At 43.3% G+C, this 23,969-nt stretch overlaps 1 protein-coding gene across 3 annotated transcripts in view; it reads right to left on the bottom strand.

The window, feature by feature from the left end:
- Positions 1-23,969, bottom strand: part of LOC100541983 (contactin-4) — a 249,894-nt gene that overhangs the window by 216,190 nt on the left and 9,735 nt on the right. For all 3 annotated transcript variants that reach the window (XM_085235518.1, XM_085235519.1, XM_085235517.1), the window contains exon 2: positions 105-149. The gene's annotated coding sequence lies outside the window, so the exon portion shown is untranslated. The remainder of the gene's footprint in view (positions 1-104; positions 150-23,969) is intronic.

The raw sequence follows: 23,969 nt of genomic DNA, 5'->3' as shown, positions 1-23,969 counted from the left end.
TGCTTAGTCTAAGGCACAAACAACACAAAGACATTCAATGTAATTACTTCAAGACCATAAAAAACAGCATTAGCAAATCATAATTAGCATTAAAGAATTATTACCTTCTCCAGTGCATGATACGTATTCTTCAGTCAAAGTTCCAATACCTGAAAGAAGTAATGCACGGGGAAAGTTAGTTCCACAGATATGTCATTAAATTCATTCCTACCCACGTTAACTAATCTTTGCAAACAGGCCATCTTTGATCACTTCGGTACCTCCAGACCACGCAATGTGCTGGCTGGGCACCCTCTGGGAGTCTTCCCCACTCTCCACACCAGCTCCCCCAGCACTCAGGGATTCCTCCCCAGGAGCCCATCGCTTCCTGCAGACACCAAACGTGGTACTGAGGATTAAGCGGCTCCTTCTTTCTTCAATTCTGACTAATTCGCTAAGGGCCAATAAACTTTCAGCCTGCTGCAGCACCTCACGTGGAATCCATTTTCCCCAGGCACAACAAACTTCAGGCCTTCAACAGGTGGCAGAAAGCCCCAGCTGCTCCCCCGCCCCTGCTACACATCAGTAGATCCACCCAAATCCCAGAGCCATTTACAAGGAGTCCCAGCACCACCATTAGATAACCCTAATGACCAGTGTATTTTTAGATTCCAAGCAGTCTATCCCTTGCTGCCCAGAACAATAAAAGCTCTCCAGTTTTTGCTTTTAAAGCTCCCATTTTCTCTAGGCTCCGAGGAATCCCTCAGCTCATAAGGCACTGCGCCGAAGCAGAGAGGGGGTTTCTTACAAAACACACGACCTTCAGAACTGCATTTGTGTTTTGTTTTTTAAAGCCCTGTCACGCCTGCGTGCAAAATCGAACCAGGGCTTTTTTTGGTGCTCGTGTGGGAGACTCTGGATCAGATCATTTTTCTCTTCCCCCACAACACCAGCACATGTACCAACTACTATGCCTGCTCCTGCTTGCTTCTGTAGGAGCTCTCACATCAGGTGCTCACTCAAGCAGGACAGCTGACCTCCTGCATGCCCACACAGTGCTTTGGATACTGATAACTTCAGTAGAACAGGTGACTCCACTTAAAGAAGCAGACACTGTAACTTCCAAGTACGAGATCAAACCAACAGCCCCTACGTATTTAAAGCCTTCAGAACTTTTAGAACTTCCAACAACAGAAATGCTTTTGAGGGCAATTTCTTACAACATTTTCCACTGGTGGAATGATATTGACCCAAAAACCAGGAATAAGCAAATCCTTTACATTCAGTACAGTATTTCATCCCTTAGTGATTGCAAGAAACCGAACACTGCTCTTTGTAGTCATGCATTTCAGACTGATTAAATTAATTGTAGTTTATCCTCACTAGCAGCACTGAACCCAGATTCCCAGGCTTGAAATGATAAAGCATTTTAACTACATTACCAGCAAACATTCAGCGGTGCCCAGGCAATCCTGCTAACTATAAGACCTCCCACAGCTGAGGGGAGGGCTGGCCATTGCATCCCATTGCTTCCCATCAATTCAAATGCACACTGCAATTCAGGTGAAGAACAGATGGAAACAGGCACCAAAGGGAACCAACAGCGCTCTCCCTTCGGTGACACTATGGAAGGCAGCGCACCAACAACTGCGTTTAGCAGCTCCAGGTTTTTCTGCATCCCCTGTCAACAGAAGGCTTGGAGAGGAACTTCAGAATGCAGATATGAAATTGTCTCCAAAGGAAAAAAGCAACAACCCTCTTTTCATGTGGCTCCCCAGCCACCACTCCACTCGTTCTGAAAGCTAAGGCTTCCTAAAAGCCTCAAAAGAAATTCAGGTTTACACAACCCTGATTTTCTGTAAAAGAGCAGCACAGACTTCAAGGAAAAAAATCACTTAAAGCGTTGTCTCTATTTCTATTTTCCATCTTTATTTCACAGAAATACTATATAATCACACTCCAAATTTGCTTTTTCAGGTAAAGACAGTTTTTTTTTTTGGGAGCTGGCAACAGGGAGAACTGATGAAAGCCTGAAGAGCTGATCTCATCTGCTGCCAGCAGACATCCTCACATTGCACTCCAAGTTTATAGTGGCACTGAGATGGCTGAGAGAAGCCATCCCACAGAAAGCTGAGGTGTGTTTCGCACCTGGGAGCTCATCAGCATATTATGCAAATGCTGACATTCTGAGAGCATCCGTCCGCAGAATGCTTATGCAAGATAAGAGTGCACAGTAAGGGTTGTATTTCTGCGGGCAAGAAGCAACCCTGGTCAGTGGCAAAAATATTACCGAGGCAACAGGTTCTGAATCCCCAAACAAAATTTTCCCTTGCTCAATGCAAACATTGAGCTGATTTTTCCTCTTTTTTTTCATCCCAGCTCTGCTGTGGGCTGGTGTTTACTCACCTCGTCTACTCAGGCACTGTTCTGCATTGCCATCAATCCAGCAGCACAGTCTTGTCCTGTTTCCACATCTTCCATATTTACTATTGAAGGAAGCTACGAGATTTCGCATCTGTCTCTGCCTCATTCCAGTCTCAAATTAAGCACTGCAGAGGCTCTCTGACTACAGATCTGTCTTTACCCCAAATCCACCAGATACCATTTAAGGGCTTCCCTGTTTCTGCTTTCTAATATAGGTTTGGTATCTTTCAAAGCTTTTGCTCCTTCTATAAACACAACATTCTTCACTTCAGTACAAGCTAAAAAATGTGAGAACTGCAAACCTGCTAGCCTCTGAGCTTATTAATCTAGTTTATTGAATAATGAAGTGTTTCTGATCCCTTCCTTGCTTATATTCGCTTTCAGTGGCCCTCCCAGCCTCATGAAGAAAGATGAAGTTCACTGCAATTTCTCACATTGCTTTCTCTACCCCTGCACCTGGAGCACACTTAGCAGAGCAAACCCAAAAACCAGACTCACTGCTGCCCTACTCTGCCTCAGCTGCCCCCTCAAAACCAGAGGACATTAACTCTGAAGTACCACCATCTCAGTAGTTATGTCAACAGATGAAGAGCAAAAGGGCCAAGAAAGAGAGCACCAAGGAAGCCACCCTTCATCCAGCCACAGCCACCAGCTGCAGTGGATGGAAGATGCAGCCCTTCCTCAGCATCTTCCAAATCCTCATCTTGCCTCTTGCTCCTGAAGTCAGACATTGCTATCAATGCAACAGATTGATGACAGGAGCTAAGCAGAAGAGAGTTTTCCAAAGCTGAAATATAAATTCAGTATTCGTTTGCCCTGTAAACATCTCCTGTGCACTTCGACATAGTTTGGCAAGTCAGCCAAGAGCATTCTCTATGTATCCTGTGCAAAAAGATAATAATGGAAAAGCCTAATCACCATCATAGGTCTCCCAGGGTTTGACTGGTTTAACTTCAAAGTAAAATACCACCAAAATAGAGATCTCACATAGTTTATTTTAAGGAAAAAGAAAATGAAAATTTAATATTGCAAAGTGTTATTTTTAAGTAACAGAAAACCTCAGTCTCAGCAAATAGAGAAGAGCACACACATTTCTATTGGATTTCTAGGCTTTAAAAGGCAATCTGATGCCATTTGCTTCACAAATGAAAAGAACACTGACCTGCATGACTGCCTATTGATAATAATCTTTAGACAACAGAATTCTTCAGAGATCGTAGAAGAAATCTCACACTCATTCAGCAGCTGGTTCATAAATTGCACTTCCAAGCTGCATCACCCTTGAAATTGTCTGTTACTTACAACAGGCCTCCCTGCCCCATCAGAATATGCTCAGAATACACTGTTTTCTGATCAGACACAGGGAACAGGCACATGCATGTAAAGATGCTCTTTCAAAGCTATTTTTCCACGTAGAAATACAGGTGAATAGCTCATGTATTGCTAAAAAGCCAAGGATAACTCCAGGAGACTGCACTGACAGCAGAGGACGTGACCATCACCCTTCTTTCCACTTCAAATGCAAAGCAATGAAATGCGTGCAGTTGTTTCGCATCGTCTGAGAGATGCTCTCGTCTCTCCAAATTGCTGATTAGGAGATCCTGTGCTCATTTGTGTACAGTGCATCAATCCAGCCACTTACCAAAGGTTACCTAACAGAACATGTCAGGCTTTGATGACAAAGGGAAAAATCACTGTAGATACAGCAGTTTTATGCATGTGATATCTCATTACCAAGTTACGTAGCTTCTCCTTCGCTGTCTTCCGTTTCTTCTTTTCCAAGCAACAGAAGGGGGTGGGTTGTACCAACTCCTTGCCAACAACATATTTTTATTCACCATCATGTAAGCTACAGGTTTGTAGTTTTAATTTTGAATGAGATGGCAAGATCCCACATGCATCTTTAAGGCTGTTCGAGACCCAAGCCTAAGGCTGCGCCCTGATGTGTCTCCCCAGTGCATGAGAAACCCACGCCGCCACCAGCACGCATCTGTCCCAGCTCTGTCCCAGACTCAAACCAACAGCTTCTGAAACACTGAGGCTTTGCAGAACCACCAGAAGTCCCCATCAGTTTCTGTATTTCTTTTCCAGTCTCCACTTGGTGACTTGTGCAGCTGCACCTGGCCAGAAGCCTGAGCCAGCTGAAGGGCACAGCGGAAAGGATATTGTTCAATGTCATATCTGAGTGATTCTTTGCATGAAGGAGCAAGCTCAAGTTAGTCTATGCTAGCAGAGAAGGGAGTGGACCATTAGTTCCCCTCCATTTCTTGCTCCTATCACTCTCATATTATATCTTTTCTGACCAGGATTGCAATGCCAGAAGCCAAAATCAGAAGTCTGATAAGGAATGCCTCTAATCACTTGTCAGCAATTACAAAATGCCGAGCAAAAAAGGTCAGTAAGAAAACCACATAAGTAACTGAGTAATTAGTATCTACATAAGCTGTAATAATTAGCACTTGATTGTTGATTTCCACTTGGCATGTTTTAACATTCTGTTTTTATTTGAGCTGACAATTTCATGTTTATTTGCAAGCTAAGGCAGGTATTCACATAGTCCCCCAGTTGCTTAAATATTTGCTGCTGGTGATACATTTTAAACTTTCAGCAAGATTATCTTCTAATACTCAGAAGTGTGAGATTTTGTGACCTTGTGTGTTGAGGAATAATCTTCTACAGCGAGATAAAATGGATGCACGCCCACAGTCTATCCTTGCTGAAGCTACGGCTCCATCACTGTTAAATTGTTTGTTTTTCCTTTTTAATTTGCTCCCTGTCCTTGCAAACCAGAAGACATTTCAGATCGCCCACATACTCCCTCAACACCACGTTCTCCAAAAACAAGGTCTTTTTCTTTCTAGGTTGGTTTCTTATACAAATTGCCACGTTACCTAACTGGGACACAGCACACAGATACACAAAGATTGTGCAGGGCTTGGAAGTTAAGCATACCCACACCAACTATACAAAAACACATTCTCCTGGTGCCTGGCCCCCGTTCTCCTGCAACAAAAAGCAACAGTTTGAACAAGGTGACTTGATATGGCTTAATTCAAGTAACATGGAACAACCTGAGATGAACAAAAAGACACTCGAGCCTATGAGGTTGGATGAGCAAGTCCCATTTTCAGTGCCACAACACAGAGAGTTTCTTCAGTTTTAATCCACTGCTCTCAGTGAAACCTCAGGGAACAGTGGGGTGGTGTGCATCCATTTGTAAGGACTGCAAAGCAGGGGAAGGATGTGCTGCTCCTCCTCTGGGAGGCTGTCAGGTCGGGGGAGCAAGAGCCCTAAGCAGGGGCACCTGAGGAACCATTCCTTCTTCCTCTGCCTTCAGCAAAAGCCTCCTTCTTTTGGAAATGCCAAATTATAACTAAAGAGAGATGCTGTTTTAAAGATTGATTCGTGCAATCAATTTAGCAACTCCTGAATGCCACTGAGGACAACTAACAACAGTGCCAAAAGCCATCTTGACTTCAAGAGCCAGCTAAAACATACATATACACACACACACAGTTTGCAGAGAGTAGGAAAATGATAAGTGAACAATCATTTGCACTCTTAATATACAGCAGAAAACTACTGAAATACATGTATCTTTTTTTCAAGTCGGCCCTAAGCAGTGCATAGCAAGGAAAGCAAGCAAATGTAATAATAAAATTGATGGTACACAGCAACAACAAAAGCCTCGCACAAGTTTCCAAAGAGCAGAAGATGTCATTAGTGACTAAAGTACAATAAATCTCACTTCTCAGGAGACAGCATTCAGGATTTCTAGTTTGGTGCAATTCCATCACTAAACAGAAATCTATGCTATGAAATTATATCTCAGCCGGAGGTTCTTCCAAAGGATTCATAAAATACTGAAAAGTAATGAAGAACTGATCTTAGACAACCAAAGATTGCATGTGAAGTTCCTTGTAAACTATCATTTACAGAATGAAGCTAATTAAGACATCTGAAAATTTCAGCATTTTGCAGCAGGAGACAGCAAATAAAGGCCAGTACCAGCTACAAACCTAAGAGGAGGGGAAAAAAAACCAGGAAGGCTAGTGGAAGTAACTGAACAAAGACTGAACATATCTGAAATGAGCCACAATATCAGTAGTAAAGCAGTTCCTTTAAACAGTTGATTTCTCAAATCTAAGCAGAATCAGTAAGGGACCATGAAAGCTTTCCTGCCGGCATGCAACCTGTCTCCTTTCCTCTTTAACTTCCCAATCCTGAAGCAACTCCATGCAAAAGAATAGGGAATATTTAACCAATGTATTCTCTCAGAGTCACTAGGCTGTGACTGGAGGGGGGGGAGGGGGAGAAAGTTTGCTGTAACATAATCTGTCCAAATTCAGAAGCGCAGAAAATGACTAGTCTGCATCCTAGTGATAGCAAGCCCTTTTCACAGGAACAGTAAAACAAGCTAAGCTACCCAGCCTTGGGATCTGTCAAAACAGAAGAGTTCTCGAGTACTCATTTATATGGGTAGCTTTCTTCCTCTCCTTCCACTGGTTCAATTATTACAGCGACATCGTGAATAAATGGTATTATTTTCAGGGAAAATTAGGAAAAAATGAAATAAAAGATTAGGATTAGCCACAGATCGCCCTCCCCCTTTTTTATTTTTAAATACATCCATAAATTACTCTCCCTACATGCATCGCATTCTACTGCTGCAAACCTACCAACTCAGCAATCCCCCCCCTAATTCCAATTCACTTATTTTTGCCAAGATGCTCTCCCCACTACTACACCCTATTCAGCTTAATCAAGCAATTAGTTCGGCTACATTAATAGCTGTACAAGATGCAGGAGAAAAGCACGCAGCTCCATCCTTACTCCTACACCACGGGCAACCTAAGAGTATTAATGAGCACAGCTGTAAAGCAAGCACACCAGGAGGAGACGGGGTTGTTGTTGGCCTGGAGGAGCACGGTTGTGCCTTCACACTTCTGCAAGCAAGTCTGTGTTGTAAGAAGTAGGAGAAGCTCATGGCCCACATGACATAAACCAAGCACAGCATTTCCTTCCGTGGCACTAAAGCTGGCACAGATGAGGCTGAAAAGTTCATTGATCATACTGCTAACAGCACCATTCTCAAGAAGAGTCAACAGAAGCACTTGGTAGCACCCTAGTGCTTTTTTTTCCTCTCACCATCAGGTACTTCTGCCTGGCTCTGTTGGCACCTGACACTAAAACTCAAGCAAGTGCTACGCCGTGCTGCAGGGAGAAGAGCCCATTAGCATGGGCACACTTTCCAAAGGCTGACACCGCCGTGCTGAGGGGTGATGCCTTGTAAGCTGCTGCAGCCCTGGGGTATGGAAAGGAGATGAAAGTGCAGCTGGGAGCTGTGGGCAGACCTGCTCAGGGATCACGAGCAGCACCACCAGAGACTGCAAAATCCTGTTTGTGAAGGTCAGAGCTGAAATTCGGCAACGATAAATCCCACGAATCTGGAAAAAAGACTCCGCCAAATGCCACTTCAACTCTATAAGCAGAACACCTCCATGAGCGAGCCTGGTTCTGTGCACAGCAAAGCAGCAGTGGATCAGATTTTGATCCCACTGATCTGTCAGGGGATCTCTGAGGGCTGTGAGAGCCACATTAGAGTGCTATCAGAAAGAGCAAAGCATCCAGGATCTAAAGAACGGAAATTACAAAAGGATGTTTGGATCTAAATAAAAGCAACTGAACTTTTATAACATCAACGTTTTAGGGGGAAAAAACCACAAACTTGCAACTTGTTTCTCATGAAGAAACAGAAGTAAAGCACTGCCCACCCCAAAGGGAACATCGCTGCAGCATGGCTTGTGTTAACAGAAGTGCCATTGCTCACACCTGGCCATGGCACTGAGATGGATGAGCAAAGCTAAAGAGAGACAACAAACATTTCTGGTTTTGAAACATGCGTGATTTTTCGGGGATGCACACACTGGGGCAGCCCAAGCAGCCCAGGGCAGGGCTGGTTGGCTCCCAGCAGCCCCAGTGCCTCAGCTGCTGCCTCCACCAGCTGGTTAATTGCCTTGTTTCCCCAAACATGGATTATCAGTAAAACAGATTTGTTGTGGCTGCTGTACCATGATTGATGGGAAAATATGTTCTGGAGGCATAAAGGGGACCAACAGCTTTCCTAAAATATGGAAAAATCTGAAAATAAGCAGAGATGTCCACAGTAGCTACAATCTCTGTACTGGCTTTCTAGGTAGTGCACAAGAGTAATGTAAAATTATCTGCATATGTTACAAAATACTCTTTGTACAAATGCGGACTGCAGGATGGTATAAATACACATATATACTAATGCACTGTAAGATTATATCAATATTTTTGATATATTTTCATATTATCCCATATGAAATACTTCAAGACATGTCCTTGCAGGTTTGTAACTTTCAGAAATCAATCAGACATTGCATTCCTTTGTGCACGACAGTTATTTTATATGTACAAAGCTTCTTCCTGGAGGAAAAAAAATAAGGTTAATTATGCTTTTTTAATAAAAAGTTTAAGTATTCAGCAGGTAAGCCTTACAAGTTTCTGTTTATGGGTTTCTGATTTTCTACCCAGCTCTACCAACAATGCACCCGATATAAAATTCACATCAGTGTCAAAAGCAATCCCATCTCTTACTTCCACTCAAATCTGCTGCTCTGAGATGGCACGTGGCATAGAGATCCTACTAGGATCCAGCTGGAATCAAGCACAGTGATCCCCCTCCCTTCCCCACTCCTCGTTAAAGAGTTAAGCCCAATAACTCCATCTTCAAAGTCATTATTCTATCAATACACTGAATAATTTAGTAGGCAGCTGTTTGACTTGACATTTTTATACAGGTCATAAAATCACTAATACACTGAAACCTATGCTTTAACTGGTATTTCCGTGGGGTAAAGCTGCTCAGGGACTAAGCCACACACTTGCTCCTTGCAATTCTACACCCAGCTGCACGACTTTCACATGGTTTTCTTTATTATTTTATGCATATTTTGATGACCAATCCCAATTCTGTCCCTACAAAAGCCACGACTTGAGTTATTTACTCATTTGTATGTGAACACGAAAAACATGAACTTCATACTATCTGTACAGCATTAAGGATATTACTTGATCCTCAAAGGCTAAGCAGCTTATGATTAACACTGGGCTGTCAAGTAGGAGCTCTGAGCACAGCTTGATATTTTCTGCCTTTTGGCAACTGCTCCTGGCCATTCATTCATCCCCGTAGCCCTGAGCTGCTGGTTGAGCCACAAGGAAACTGGTCAGATATCTACAGGAGCTTGCTACGTAAAAGATGATGGTAAATAAAAGTAATTACGAACATAACTTGCAGATTATTTGCCAGCTAAGCTGTTCTTATTTCTTGTCAGGATTCCTCTCAGACTCTCAAAATGGTCAGAAGTAAATATATGTAGGAATACAAGAAGAAGGAACAAGCAAATGGAATGAAGAGACAGAACAGCACAGAAGACTTCAGTGCAAAAGATCCTATGAAGAACATTTAAATCTGCTACCACTACAGACTGCACACCGTACACGCAGCCCTTACATACAGCTTGCAAGGAATTAACCAAACCGTTCCCTCAGGTTTTTCCCACGATAGGCTGTGTACAAGCAGCAGAGCTCTGCCCCCCCCCCCCCTCACCTTCTTAACTGCTCCCAGCCAGGCACAGGGAGCCCACAGGGCTTCAGGCAGCAGTGGCAGCCCTTGGGCAGCCAGCACTGAGATGACTGCTGAGGCATAACGCTGCCAGCCAACAATAATCTGACAGCGATGTGGCTGGGAGCTACTTTGTTAAATGCAGGAGCAGCAGAGAGAAGTGAAGAGATGCCACTCCTTGAGCACGCATCAAATCCTGCACTAAACTCAGGGGTCAGACCTGTTATGGAGAGAAAAGCCCTCCATTACCACAGCCCCCAGCAGGCACAGGCTGTCCCAAAAGATAACGCCGTCCTCCAGGCTTCTTTCTGAATCCCAAATATTCTCCTAGATTATCAGATCAGAGAAACACAACCGCTGATGAGCTGGCCTTGAGCAAGCAGCAATACGGGGGCATCCCCTCTGCCCACCCAAACCCCCTGAGCAGACAACCTGCAGAATGAAGCAGAGGCCTCTCTCTTGTTACCAATTCCCTTTTTGAGGAGGAGAGGCAGGCTAGCACCGAGAGATAGAGAAAATACAATCAAATGGAAAATGAATACAAAAGCCATTGCCACTCTGCATGCTTCAGCTTGCATACAGCTAACCTAACCCAACCACAGGACACCCAGCTTGGCCCGGCCAAGTGCCATTTTGGACAAGGAAAGTGTTATAAGATATTGTAAAGGCACAAAAATCGAAAGATCTGCAGAAAAAGCTCCCAAGTGCAATTATTTTAACCGCGTATAAATACATCACTTTCTTTACAAGGTATAAATAACTATATGCAATTACATGCTAATTACTTACAATTAAATTGCAGCGTAAATACAGCACTGCACAAAGATAATCAGATGGTTACTTGTACAATGTAAATTAATTGATAACAGGAGATTTACAATTGCAAATTAGAGTGATTACATTTTGAATCCTTTGTTAGATGGTAGGTATGGCACACGGTTCACCACCGTTTTTTTCCCACCAGGGGCACATTTTGCATTCCACGTGGCTGTGGGTTCCCTCCTCGGGGTGACAAAGAGAGGGAGGAGGTGACAATTTTCTGAGTCAGCACGTACAACCTTTGCTGTTCTTTCCGACATAATTATCCTATGTAATTTCCATCATTATCTGTTATCTGAAACATTCTCCATGCTGCTGGCAATAGGATACTTAGTTCTGATTAGCTTTGGAGAGAGAAATTTCTGCAGCCTTATCTTCCACTTGCATTTCTGATTCCTTCTCCCCTTAGCTCCATCCAGCGCTCAATTTAGTTTCACTTGTGTGGCCGTCTCCAGCTATAAACACAAATTGTCTGCAATTTCGCCTTCAAAATCCTGGGATTTTTTCATTATTTCACCAACATGCAGAAGGCAAATTTACCATCTATTCATAAAATAACAGCAGTGGGTGTCTTTGATGCTTACTGGAGTTTGTTTGTCCTTTTCTTAAAGGTTGTGCGTGCCTCTGTGTGTTATTTGTGTTATTTCAGACCACGTGTGTTGTCCCTGGCTCCTGCTAGAAAAAAGGATATCTGCAGTCACTGTTTGTTGATTTTCTATTGACTTCTGTTTGAGGCTGAAGGTATTTCTTGTTATTTTCTTATAATACAGTGAGGATACCCATTTAGCTCCATTGACCTTGTAATGAAGTGTATTTCTCCTCGTTTTAGTGCTTGTGTTGAGCATAGGTTTTACTACTTATTCTGTGTTTTGCTGATTTGGGATGACATGAAGCAGCAAACAGGTTGGGTGCACTGCAAATAGAGCATAGGAGCAGGACAGCCACCGGCCCTCTGGGTAAGCACTGCCAGCATCATGGCCAACCTCAAGCACACAAAGTAACTTTCAATAGCAATTTGCAGGGCTTCATTTTTTTGCTTCCTGGCTTCCGACCCTTTCTTTTTCACTGTATAATTAAGGTTTTTCAAACTTCATCCTGCAGATAGCGAGAAATGCATTTCAAGTGGAAGAGGGAAGTACATCACGCTGTGCCAACAGAAATAATGAATTCCTCCTAGGATTGTTAAAGCACACACTACCTAAAACTACAACGGCACGCTGCAAAAAAGGAGGACAGTTTGGTAGTCTACATGGCTGCATGTTTATTCTTTTTTCAATAAAGATTAAAATGGTGCCAGACCAATTATTGCAAACTGAGGTCTCAATTCTCTCCAAACCAAGTGCTCCAATAGCTTTGAGAATACTCCCTAACATCCAATCTTTTCCTCCTGTTCTGCAGACCTCACATCTCACCTCTCCAAGCCCTTGGCTGGTGCACCATGGTGCTATGGATAACTGCACTGTGCTCAAATGCAGAAGCAGCTGCACGAGTCGTGTTGCAGTTTCTCATCCCACTGCAGTACATTTACTGATCTACCTTCTGCAGTTTCATTCACAGTCCCAAGTGTGTGTACACTAACACTCAGCAGAAAGTAAAGCACTCATTCAATCTGCACTAGGAGTATTAAAAAAGGGACTGCTTTGATTAATCTACTTCTGGATCATTATTTTACCACCTAAAGACTGCTTAATTTGCATTAGAAATAAATAGGCAAAAACATCATATTATCCAGAAAAACCTAATTTCTGACACTTAAATTTTGAAAAGGCACTTTCTACAGGAAGTGGCCCCTTTCCAGATCTCCTAAGACAACATCTATAGAGTGTGTAAAGAAGTTTCCATTTCTGGGCAAGTCTTCATAAGGAAGTTTTCTCCCAGAAAACAATTTGAGAGTTGCCTTCTGGCATCCATCCGAGCACTGAAGTGTCAGTGGCAAAACTGGTGCCACAGACAGAGAGATCAAGTCCACTCAAAACCTCTATTACATTTTTTGTTTACAAAAATAAAGGGAGTATGAGCTGTGTGAACTGCAGGCCACAGAACTAGCAAGGCTGTGTAACCTGCAGGTTAAACATGCATGATTATATATGGCTTGTGAGAAGTATGACTGAGCTAATTGATGGAAAAATCATGCTGCACCAAAATGACCTTATTATTGTTCAGATTAAGCAGAGGTCCCCACAGGGCACTGACAGCCACAGCTTCAGGAGTGTTTTCAAACAGAACGCAGCATTTTACCAACTCACAGAGGTATTTCAGGCTGTAGACACCCCTAACAGCATCCTGCATCAGATGACAGAAAGGAACTTGCCACCCATCACGGGGAGACTGCGGTAATCCCCTGAGATGCTGCACTGCCACGATCATTAAAATGCATGGCATACACTCCTGCTGCTATCAGATCAGCCGTGCATGGGAATATGATGTCTATAATAGGGAACATACTGGCTCCAACCTTTGTATTCATCTGGGATACCTTTACTACACCAGAGTTGGACTGACTTATTTCATACAGGGGAATGGGCCATATGCACAGGTCTCCCGTTGACAAGCTTCAAGAGGAAACGAAACCCAGGAGGCATACAAGGAGCTTTTTACAGCGAGTCCAGCTGAGAATGAGGTTATGATTTTGAGTTTGCAAATGATCAGTGCGTGCATGTGCAAGCATATAAAGGCTCCCTTACAAATGCAAGAGAACAAAACCGAGCACATTTTACTTATTCTTCAGCTCTATTATATTTTCTCTGTAGGAGGTAAAAACTGGCAATTACTCCTGAAGATGCACAGATAGGAAGATGGAACATAAATCAAAATAAAAAGAATACAAATATCTTCTCCAGTTATTCAATGGATATTTATTCAACCGAAGTGCTTATGAAGGACTGTTCTAGCAAAGCACACGGTACACTACAAGGAGTTTCTCCGGTCTGCTTGACGTTACTGGGCAATCAAAAGAAAAGGAGCCGAAGAGAAGCAGCAATATTATATGCAACGTGCAGCCCAAATAAAGCCATTTGGAAAGAAAAGGTCAGCGGCGGTCAGGCTGACATGAATAGCATTTCTACAAGATGCAAGTAGTTCATCATAATGTACAGACGAATTTCAGAAACACCTACAACAGTTCTATTCTTCCACTCTAAGGGGATTTTTAGGGAGGAGAGGAAGACATTCACTCTGACTAGATGATTTTAAAGACCATATTCTTGGCCTGAAGAGGCATTGCATGTGTTTGAAGGTCAGAATTCGGACTTGCTGGAATTCATATTCATCAGGAAGAAACAAAGTAAGTCCTGGGAAGCCCATTAAAAACATATAATGTGCTTTTTCCTCAAGAATTACTCTGAAATTGGGTGTCATGTATCTGACTTAATGCTCTAATGGTATGACTTGAACACTAGGGGAGGATATACAGGAAATATCTGTTCCTTATCTGATTATAGAAGGAAACCAAAGTCTCACAGTGTGACACTCCAAGGTGGCTTGCTGACAACCTAAACCTCCAAAATTAACTATTTATCACAGGATTAAAACAGAGCTCAGAGGGCCCGCTGTCAATCAGCCACAGCATTCCAGCTCAAAGAGCACCGGACCCCAAGAGAACAGAGAAAAGGCACAAAGGCAGGCAGGGAAATAGAGAGGCACAGAAAGAGGAGGGGACCTGCCCACCATTTCGGAGCAAGAAATGCAACACTGGTCCTATAGACTCCGCTGTTCTGCCCGTTACAGGCAGGTAATTGTGACAAGCCAAGCTTGGTGGCAGTTGTTACCAGAACAAAACAGCTTGAAGAACAATTTCTGTATAAGAAATGATTCAGGAGATTGCCAGCTATCAAGAAATCATTCAAAAAAATCTTTTGGAAAGTCTTTCGTAATGGAAAATGCAGAAGCTCATCATGAGAGCCTCACTTTTCAAAAAGAGCAATATGGAGTTTTTGTCGAGGGCAGAGCTTTGCAGATGTGATTTTATCTTTAAAGCAGGTCCTTGAAAACAACTCACACACTTCAGGGATCCTGAAAAGGGCTCAGGGCGCACAGCAGGAGGCACGTTATGGCTGTTTGGGGTGCAGGGCTCAGTGCTGCCAACAAATCCCCCCAGCACCTCGCAGGGCTGTGCTGTGGTGTCCAACCCTTAACTCTGTTTCTCGTTCCAGACCTGGAGATCCCCTGCGGTGCTGCTCAAACTCATCCAAAGGATTCATACCCCAGCTGCTGCAATCAACTGGATTATATTCACCTGAATGAAAACAGTAGCATCAACACGTAGATACTATATGTATATAGACACCCATCATTTACAAAGTCTGCTTCTGCTGTTAGTAATTAAAAGAATCATGTTAAAAATCTGAGGGAAATCTAGGGAAATCACAAGGGTGGCACTTCAGCAGTATACTAAGGGTGGAGCAGAAAAGGAAGGTTAATACTTTTGTGAAAGTGCAACACAGCCAGCTGCAAAAGCAAAGTGGGGCAGGAGCATCTCCAGCAGAAGGTGGTAATTATTAGGAGGACGTTACAAAAAGCCAGTGGTGGGAACCAGCAGCTTCGTCTCTGTTGCAAGACCAAACAAACCTTGCAGATGTTTGGAAAAAGCTGGGTTTAATTTAGAAAAAATAAATAAATAGCAAGAGTGGCTTCAGAGGAAAGCAGTGCTTCCTAAACCCACCCACAGACTGCAGCTCAGCCAAGAGCCCAGAACAAGCAAAACCTCTGGGTACAGGGACAACAGGCAAGGAACAAAACAGGAGATGCTTTCAAGTATGCCTTCTCTACGGGGTATTTTCCAAGCAAACGTGTCACAGACTGAGGACCGAAGATGCTTTTTTAGCAACTGCTTAACTGCTCTTATTTATGCATGAATGCAGTATTACTGTGCCAAGGAAGTTAACACTGCATTAATTCCCCTGCCTCCTGATTTAAAGGACCAGGTCACAGCCCTGTCAGATGCTTTTGCTTGTCAGAGCAGCCTTCAGCAGACCAGCACGCTGCTCACCAGGCTGGCTTCACACCATCACCATGACGGGCAGTGGGCAGACAGGTGGTGACAAGAGCTGTGCCCTGATCTCCCACCCACAGCTGTCTGAAGGGTGCCCAGTGCTTCAAGCACTCGCAGCCTGCCCTGACACCTGCAGGGCAGCAGGGTCACCTCATCCTTCCTTGAAAACCTCAAGAAATAAGGTACTTGAAACTGATCCCTGCCCAGCGCCTCGTTACACCCCCTCCGACCAACATGGCGTGTGGATACTGCACAACTGGGGAGCCAAGGTCACCACGCATCAGCATTTGGGTGGCTTTTTGTCACTTACAAAGCTGGCCCACAGAATGTTTTTGAATAATCTTAATTCCCAGGAGGTTTTCATATTCATTTAAAGGTGCTCCATCTTGAACACAGAAGCTGGTAAGTCTTTGCCCAAAACACTACGCAGCATGAAGGAAATTCAGACTGACACCATTTCAAGACCGCAGAGGGAAACTGATTTAGCAGCTCTGATGGGCATTTATAAGAAAAATAAAATGTGAATCTAATTTCAGCCTACTGTGCTGGAATAACATGCAACATGTTTTGATGTCACAACATGAATATTTCATGTATGAACAGCATCTTGTTTGATGGAGAGATGCTTCCAGACACCAGTGAGAGGAGGTCCTGGGAGACAGAGAAAGCTTAATTGCGATCTTTCCGTGAGCAACCCAACAGTACAGTAGCTTTCAGATCCTCATTGACGTCTTAACTGCTTTGCTAGCTGTCAATATGTAAAAGTTTAGAAGTAAAAATCATGACTGGACCTTTCCTTGTAATTAATGGCTGTATTGATCAGCTAGGGTTTCCTCCAGCCTCAGAGAACACCAGGTTTCAGAAAGGTCCCTGCCAAAGAGGTATTTATACTTAGGGCTCGTGAGCAAAGAAGGAAACTCTGAGATCTCCAGCATGCTAACAGCATGGCTTTTTAAAAGTGCATTGATAATGAACAGCCCAATGAATTAGGGCAAAGCCGAGTATTTAAGGTCTCAGGGGCTTTTCGTTTTGTTTTGATTTGCATTGAGTTTCAAGGTTCAGCAGTTTAACAGCCAGCATGGCCGCAGTTCCATTTCCTTCATTTCAAACTTAGAGGGAAAAAATCTCAAGGTTACATCTCAAACAAGAAATCAATCCCAAATTCAAGCTGGCAGTTAACCAACACATACAGAAAACGTAGTCCACTTGCTGCTTAAGTTTTGCTGAATTTTGTTACAAAACATTTGCACAGCCCTTGAAGTTGCCCGGTATCTCTTGGACTAAAAATATAACCAATGAATCAAATGCACATAATTTAAACGACGCTGAATATTCAACAATGGTAATCATCTAAATATTAGAAGCTCTTTGATATGTATTTCTGGGGAAACTGCATTTGTCCTTGACCTTTGCTTACTCATTATTTTGTCTACACGTAATTAACACATTCATAATATCGTATAAATGCCACTTATTGATACTGTCCCAAGAGTAACTGGTTATCTAGGGAGAACATGGACAAATTAGCATTTACTGACTCATTTAGCTTCTCTTCGGCATCGCACTGAAGAAATCTATTTGTCAAATCACATAGAAACATGTATTAAGCAGGCAGGATTTGACAAGATCATCCTTTCAGTTCTGTCAGTCAGTAATGGACGGGGACAGCCCCTGATGGGAGCGAGCACAGCCACTGCAGCGCACCAAGAGCTGCACCAAGGCCTGCAGACAGACAGACAGACAGACGAACACTGGCATCCCCACCAGACTGCTCACAGGATGCAGACAGATAGCATTCACTTTCTTAATTTTTATAAACTCGCCCTGGCAGGTAACAAAACTGCAAGCAAAGAAAGTCGCTGCATATATTGGGGAAAAAAAATCTTCAGATTTATCTTCAGTGAATTGAGTTTGCAAAAAGGGTAACATACTGCCCCAGGGCACCAGCTCTGCAAGCTCTGATGCCATTCAGAACTTCAGGTATTTATTCACATTTTACATTATCTCCTTTGCCTACAGATTTCACTGTTTCATGGGATGCTGAGCATCTCTCTGCAGTAAGAGCCTGGCAGAGGAGCGATGGAAAATGAGGAATAATCCTGCATCCTCTTTTTTAATCAAGAATGCATTCTCTGTTATTCATCAACACGACCAGATACTCGGGGCCACATAAGGTTGCTTTCAGCATTTTGTTCACAAAACATGGATTATTTTCTGGGATTTATTCTGAAAGACATTTGTAACCAATCTCTAGTAATACATATGTCAACACTTTGGTGAGGCTGGCTCGAGCTAAATTTGAAATGGAAACCAGACTAATTAATTACTTGAGATGGAACAAAAGCTTGATTTCAGCGTATGACTAAAAAGGAAAGATGAAACATACAAAAACTGGCACAAGTGCTGCCAGGACCAGGGCTGTGTTAGCAGAGCAGGGCTGCCCAAGTCACAGCCAGGCCCCGTGTCCTTGTGTCACTGCCTGGGGATGCACAGGGCTGGGCTGCAGCCAGAGCACACCACGGAGCCATCCTGAGGGAAAGAGGCACAAGGGGGATGGATGCTGCAAATATGCACCCTGGATATGCTGGTTAGGCTGTAGGGATGGCTCAGGGTAACGTGCTAAAAGTTGGCTGCTTCCAAACCAGACTGTTCCACAAAAAAAAAAAAAAAAAAAAAAAAGGACAGAAAAAGTGCTTGGTAAACAGGCTAGGAATGTACTACCTGAGGCTCCAACAGGGGAAAAAAAAAAAAAAAAATGAATAAAGCAAGCAACAGCTACTAGGTTTACACTTAGTACTTTTGTAATAGAAGAAGGAACAGAAATGAAATTCAACCTGAGCAAAAAGCAGGTGATATAAGCAATCAATGCACAAAGTTAACAAGTAAGCAAAACTGTGTGCCAGAAGAGACCTTTCTGACAGATCCCACTGGAGGATATCCTCAGCAACTCGGCATTAAAAAATAAAAAATCATAAGCAGCCTTGGGCAAATCATGGATTTTTTCCTGCTAATGTTGATGTAAAATATGTAAATGTATTCACAAGCTAGAAGGTGTGGATAATGACTGTTAAACATGCAGAACAGTGACCACTAGAAACAATAGCAGCAAATACACAAAAGAAAGCAGTTTTCAAATTTGATTTTTCTACTTTCACCATGGAAACCTCTCTCTAAGCACTGGCATCAAGTTCAGCTCAAGGAACAAAACAGGCAAAGTTCTACTCTCCTTTTTAGCTTGAAATAGATTTGTTTGTATACACAAATAAACCATGCCACGTTTTCCATACTAAAAAACCCTCAAACTCCTCAGAAACCAGAAGCTCCCATTGCACGTTCTCAGGTTCTGTTTTGGGGGAAAGCACTGGAAAATGCCAAGCTACAGGTGAGCAGAAATAAAGCCCAAAATGACTCAACTTTGTGACGTGGCAGCCCTCCCTGCAGAACATCCCTCTCTTCTCGCAGGAGCTGGACACAAACACACACACATGTGTCCAGGGTCCCTGACAGGCTCCTGGCAGCCGATGGATGGATCACATTCAGTAACTGAAATATGAAATGTTAAGGTTCTGAAATGAAGGGAATGCATGACAGTGGCAGAGCAGATGAAGGGATGGGAACCTCAGCTGAATTGCCTTTTCCTCCATGGAGGGGATAATGAAGAGCTCGGCCATGGCAGGAACGCACTTTCAGCAATGAACATCGGTCTTTAAAAAGACCTCTGTAGCGCTTTCATATTTGTCAGCAGCATCGCTAACACGTGGGAGGTATTTTAGCCTGTATGAAACGTAACCGTGACCAATGATAGCGAGAGTCTGAGTCAACATGCCAGCACATCCAAAATGCTGTGCGGATCCGAGTCCAGCCCGCTCGTATTACTGACACACCACCCTTCATTCGCCTCCTGAAGCCACCAAGGTCACCCCAAAGGCAGCGCTATGATTTCTAAGCGTGCTCTCATTCGGAAAAGGACACAAAGTGTTTTGACATGTAACATGACTCAAAGGGTAAAAGGATTAAAAGAAGAGGGGGAAAACAGAAGCATCTTTAGATCAAAGCGTACTTTCTGCTACGAGCCACTGCATCCAGGGTAGCTTTCTGAATTTGTAATAATTGGGTATGTTTTATCATTAGCAAATATACTGCCATTTTTCACCGAAATTGCTCAGAGGGAAGTTTCCAAGCAGCACTGCTTCTATGGACTAGCATGCATATCTATTTTCTAAAGCAGCTCCCCCTTCTTGAAGCCCAGCATAGCTCTGCTGTTTCTGCCATGCTTCTATTTGCAGCTAATACACTGAGCCATTTGCAGAGAAAATGGAATATGAGGAGCCCTCCAAACTGGACACGTTTCCTGCTTGTTTTTCAACAAACTAATTCCACTTTCTTCCACATCCTGCTTGCACAAATGACATCCTTCCTACAAACCCGTCTACAAGACCACAGTACCATTTAGCAATCAAAACATGGATGTTCATTATCTGCTTTTCCTTCTGCTATTTCCATTTGTCTTGGTTAGTTGTTTTTTTTGGGTTTTTTTTTTGGCTTCTGCTTTCCCTCTTCTTTTCAGTCTCCACAATATTTGGGTCAGTTACTTCTAATTCTTTTACTTCTACATTCTCTCTCTCATGCTGGCAGGTGTGACCAGAAACACATCCACCCCAGTCGTGTTATTAATTCATACGTATTTACAGAAGTTATACAGAAAAATACTTTGCAAAACCACAATACACTTGGGATAGATGGCCAACTCAGTTCACATATATTTATTCAGACTGCCCCCCTCCCCCTTTCATAGATTTTATGTTTAATTTAAGAGAGCTTTCCCAAAAATAAAAAATAAAAAAATAAAAAAAGATGCTTGTTTAGAGAGTGAAAGAAGGATGAAGCTAAAGAAGTTATTTTTTCCGCTCCTGAGTTAATCCTGTGGGAAATCAGTGCAATTCAGAGGGCTTTTTTTTTTTTTTCTTCCCAACCAAACATCTAAGTCAGCTCATGTTCATCTGAAACTCAGTTTACTTTAGAAAGGCTAAAGAAATGAAGCAGTCCATCAATTATTTAAAGTGTTTGGCCCTGATCCTGTAAGGGCCCAGGTACACACTTAATTTCACCACAGCCTTAAAGCCGGAGCCTCTCAGCCACAGGCACGGACCATGAAGAGGCTGGAAAAGAAAATGCATACATCAACATTTTCAGCCAGAAAGAAGCAGTGCAGGAGGGTGGATGAGGGCGGGCAGCTGGGCTGGACTCACACTGGGATGCTCAAGGCATGATCCCACCACGGCCAAAGGGCCTGGGCCAGGCACAGGGCTGCACCAGGTAACGAGCGCCCAGGGAGGGGAGGCCGCAGGCTGCACCTGGGGGCTGTGCAGCAGGAATACTGGTCTGCAAGTCCAGAAAAAAACAGGTATAGAGACAGTACATATAAAAATGATACGCTATGTAAAAACAGAAGTGTGGATGATATACGTGATCTTAGAAGTGAATTGAAATGGAGAAACGCATTCATCTGTTCCACAGAACTTAACTAGCTACTAAAATTAGATATTGTCAGTACAGTTATAAAGGATTCTCTGCAGTTGGATTCAAATATTAGACAATATTTTACATTTTACACAACAGTAATGGATGACATTACATTAGTATAGGTATTACCAGGTTTTTCTATGCGAATGCTTATGCCTACTCATAAATGTTTCAGCTGCTTAAATCATACTTAGTTACATTTTCAAAAATACATTTTCCATCCCAGGTATTTTTGGGTTTAAAGCAAGTTTTCAGCAAGCCTTTTACCCTGACTATTTCAATACCCAGAATCAGTGCAGTTAGAGAAGGCCCGATCCAAAGTAAAAGCAGTGGTGCAAAAAGGTCAGCACGAGATAGAATCGTGATGCCCCTCTGGCCCCAGCTTGTCTCAAAGGCTCTTCCATGATCATAAAGCCCCAAATTCCGGTGGAGGCACCAGTCTTAGAGCCACCATTGATGTCCTGGGCTCGCCCACTTCTTTCCTTTTATCTCCCCATTACTGGGAGGATAGAGGAAAAGACTGCCCAAGCCTTCACTGCCTGCCCAGGGCCCTGAAATGTCATTTGATTCCAACACTGCCGGTAATACATGGAGCTCCTTGGGACACTGGCTGCCTGACGGAGCTGGGCTTTGTCCTGAAGGTGCCACACTTAGTTATAGCTTGGTTTAAATTTTGGGAGACATTCAGAAGTCACTCAGACAGATGGTACGTGGTGCCATTGCAAAGGATTTTATAAATTCCTGAACTACATTCCTCCATTTCCCCATTTACTTATTTTTGAGCAGGCTCATGCAGCCTTAGCTGCTTCACAAGTTCTGTGCCCCCATAATATACGGGGCTGCCATCCCCAGTATGCCCAAGAGAGAAGCTAGATGATCCAAAGCCAGAAGTGCCATTTTAAAATGTGATCTTGACATTTATTTTTGACAGATGGATTTTCCAGGTACAGAACTGTGTTATCTCTGTAATATCTGAACTCAATTTAAGTTTGATCTACAAGATTATTTTCATTTCAACCCCTTTGGACAGTTGCAACAATAATATTTCCCTTCTCCCTACACGAATCTAATTTGGTCTTGCACTGCAACTCTGCTTAGAAAGCTGTTTAGCGGCAATGTTTCAGAAATATGAATCAAATTTTCTTGAGTGAAATAAAATTAGCTACCCAGGAAAGGATAATTCACTTTTCTAGGGGCAGTGATTTCATATTTTAGGTAATGATTCTAAAATACAATAATAGTCGTAATAATAAAATGTTCTGAGATACAGTGCGTGCTGATAGCAACCGGCTATCAGGGGCAGCCTTGCTGTCTCTGAATATGCTGAAAAAGGCAAGTCTTGTGTGAGCTGACAGAGGAGAAGCCTCCCCAGTTCAGTCTTCTATGGGACATCCTCACCACCAACTCCATGAGTAACGTGGCACAAGCCATCTGAATGGAGCCACCAGAGCAAGGTGTGATGTAAGATTTCAAGGAGAGAAAAGAATAAGCAGAAGGAAGATGTTTTTTATGGGCCTTTTGAAGTTTTCTTGCTCTCCCCTGCCACATTCTGTGTCCCCTTTTCCCTTCCCCTCCCAAAGCAGAGGTGGCAGAGCCCGCAGCTGCCTGGACTTCCCAACCACCCTCCAAGAACGGAGAAGCAAATCCAACATCATTAAACAAACAGCAATCCCAATGCTGCACTGCTCTCCCTTCATGCTAGCTGTTGCAAAGTGGGTTCCTTTCTCTGCACGGGACCTGTGATGTATCATTTAATCTAACATAAGGACTCTATTCATACAACTCAAATTGGCCAACAGTGTGCCATTCGGCTCCGCTGCACACTCTCATTTACACAGGACTGAACAAATCGGGAGAAGGCATTCCTAAGCTATTACCAGCATGCTCAGACACATGCTGTTAGGTTTCTAACTTCAGTGGTCCAGAAGATTGAAGCAGAAAAGCAGATGAGGAATTGCAAACATGCACTGCAGTTGGGACTTTATACTTACTGGCTGGAAAAATACTGACTGACCTCGAGACCTGCTCTTTGGAGGAAAGGAACTGGACTGAAACCAAACAACACCGCCACAAATGCAAACCAAATACAAAACAAATAAATAAAATTAGCCAAGACCTGCCACAAAAACGAAAGCAGAAGACCCTACCAGTCACAATGTTTGTTTTCCACAGAAGAGCATCCCCAGCTCATACATAAACCTGCTGGGGGAGAAGTTAACACCGTCTCTGGGTCCACTTCTGAACTGCTGCAAACCTCCCATACGAGCCCTGGACAACTGGCCAAACTGCCACACAGCTGACAGTCTTCCCAAACTTCAGAAATACAAATTCCGAGCTCAAAAACCTGCCTGACTTGGCCAAAGCTGTGCCATGGCCACCCCGTTCTGTGCATGTTTGGAAAGCCTCTTGCTGAAACTGCGGTTTCAAACCACTCTGCGCTGCGCTTCAAAAGCTCTAATATGTGCCTGTTGCTGAGGATCACGAGAAAGATTTATGGTTTTAAGCAGCCTGCATGGGAATCAGAGACAGACAAACCTCACCTGCAGCAGACCAGACTCAGAGGACTCTGCATTTGAAAGTGAT

Source organism: Meleagris gallopavo, chromosome 14 (genome assembly GCF_905368555.1).
Source record: "Meleagris gallopavo chromosome 14, MGAL_WU_HG_1.1, whole genome shotgun sequence".
Taxonomy (NCBI): domain Eukaryota; kingdom Metazoa; phylum Chordata; class Aves; order Galliformes; family Phasianidae; genus Meleagris; species Meleagris gallopavo.
This window is presented reverse-complemented; position numbering and strand designations above follow the sequence as displayed.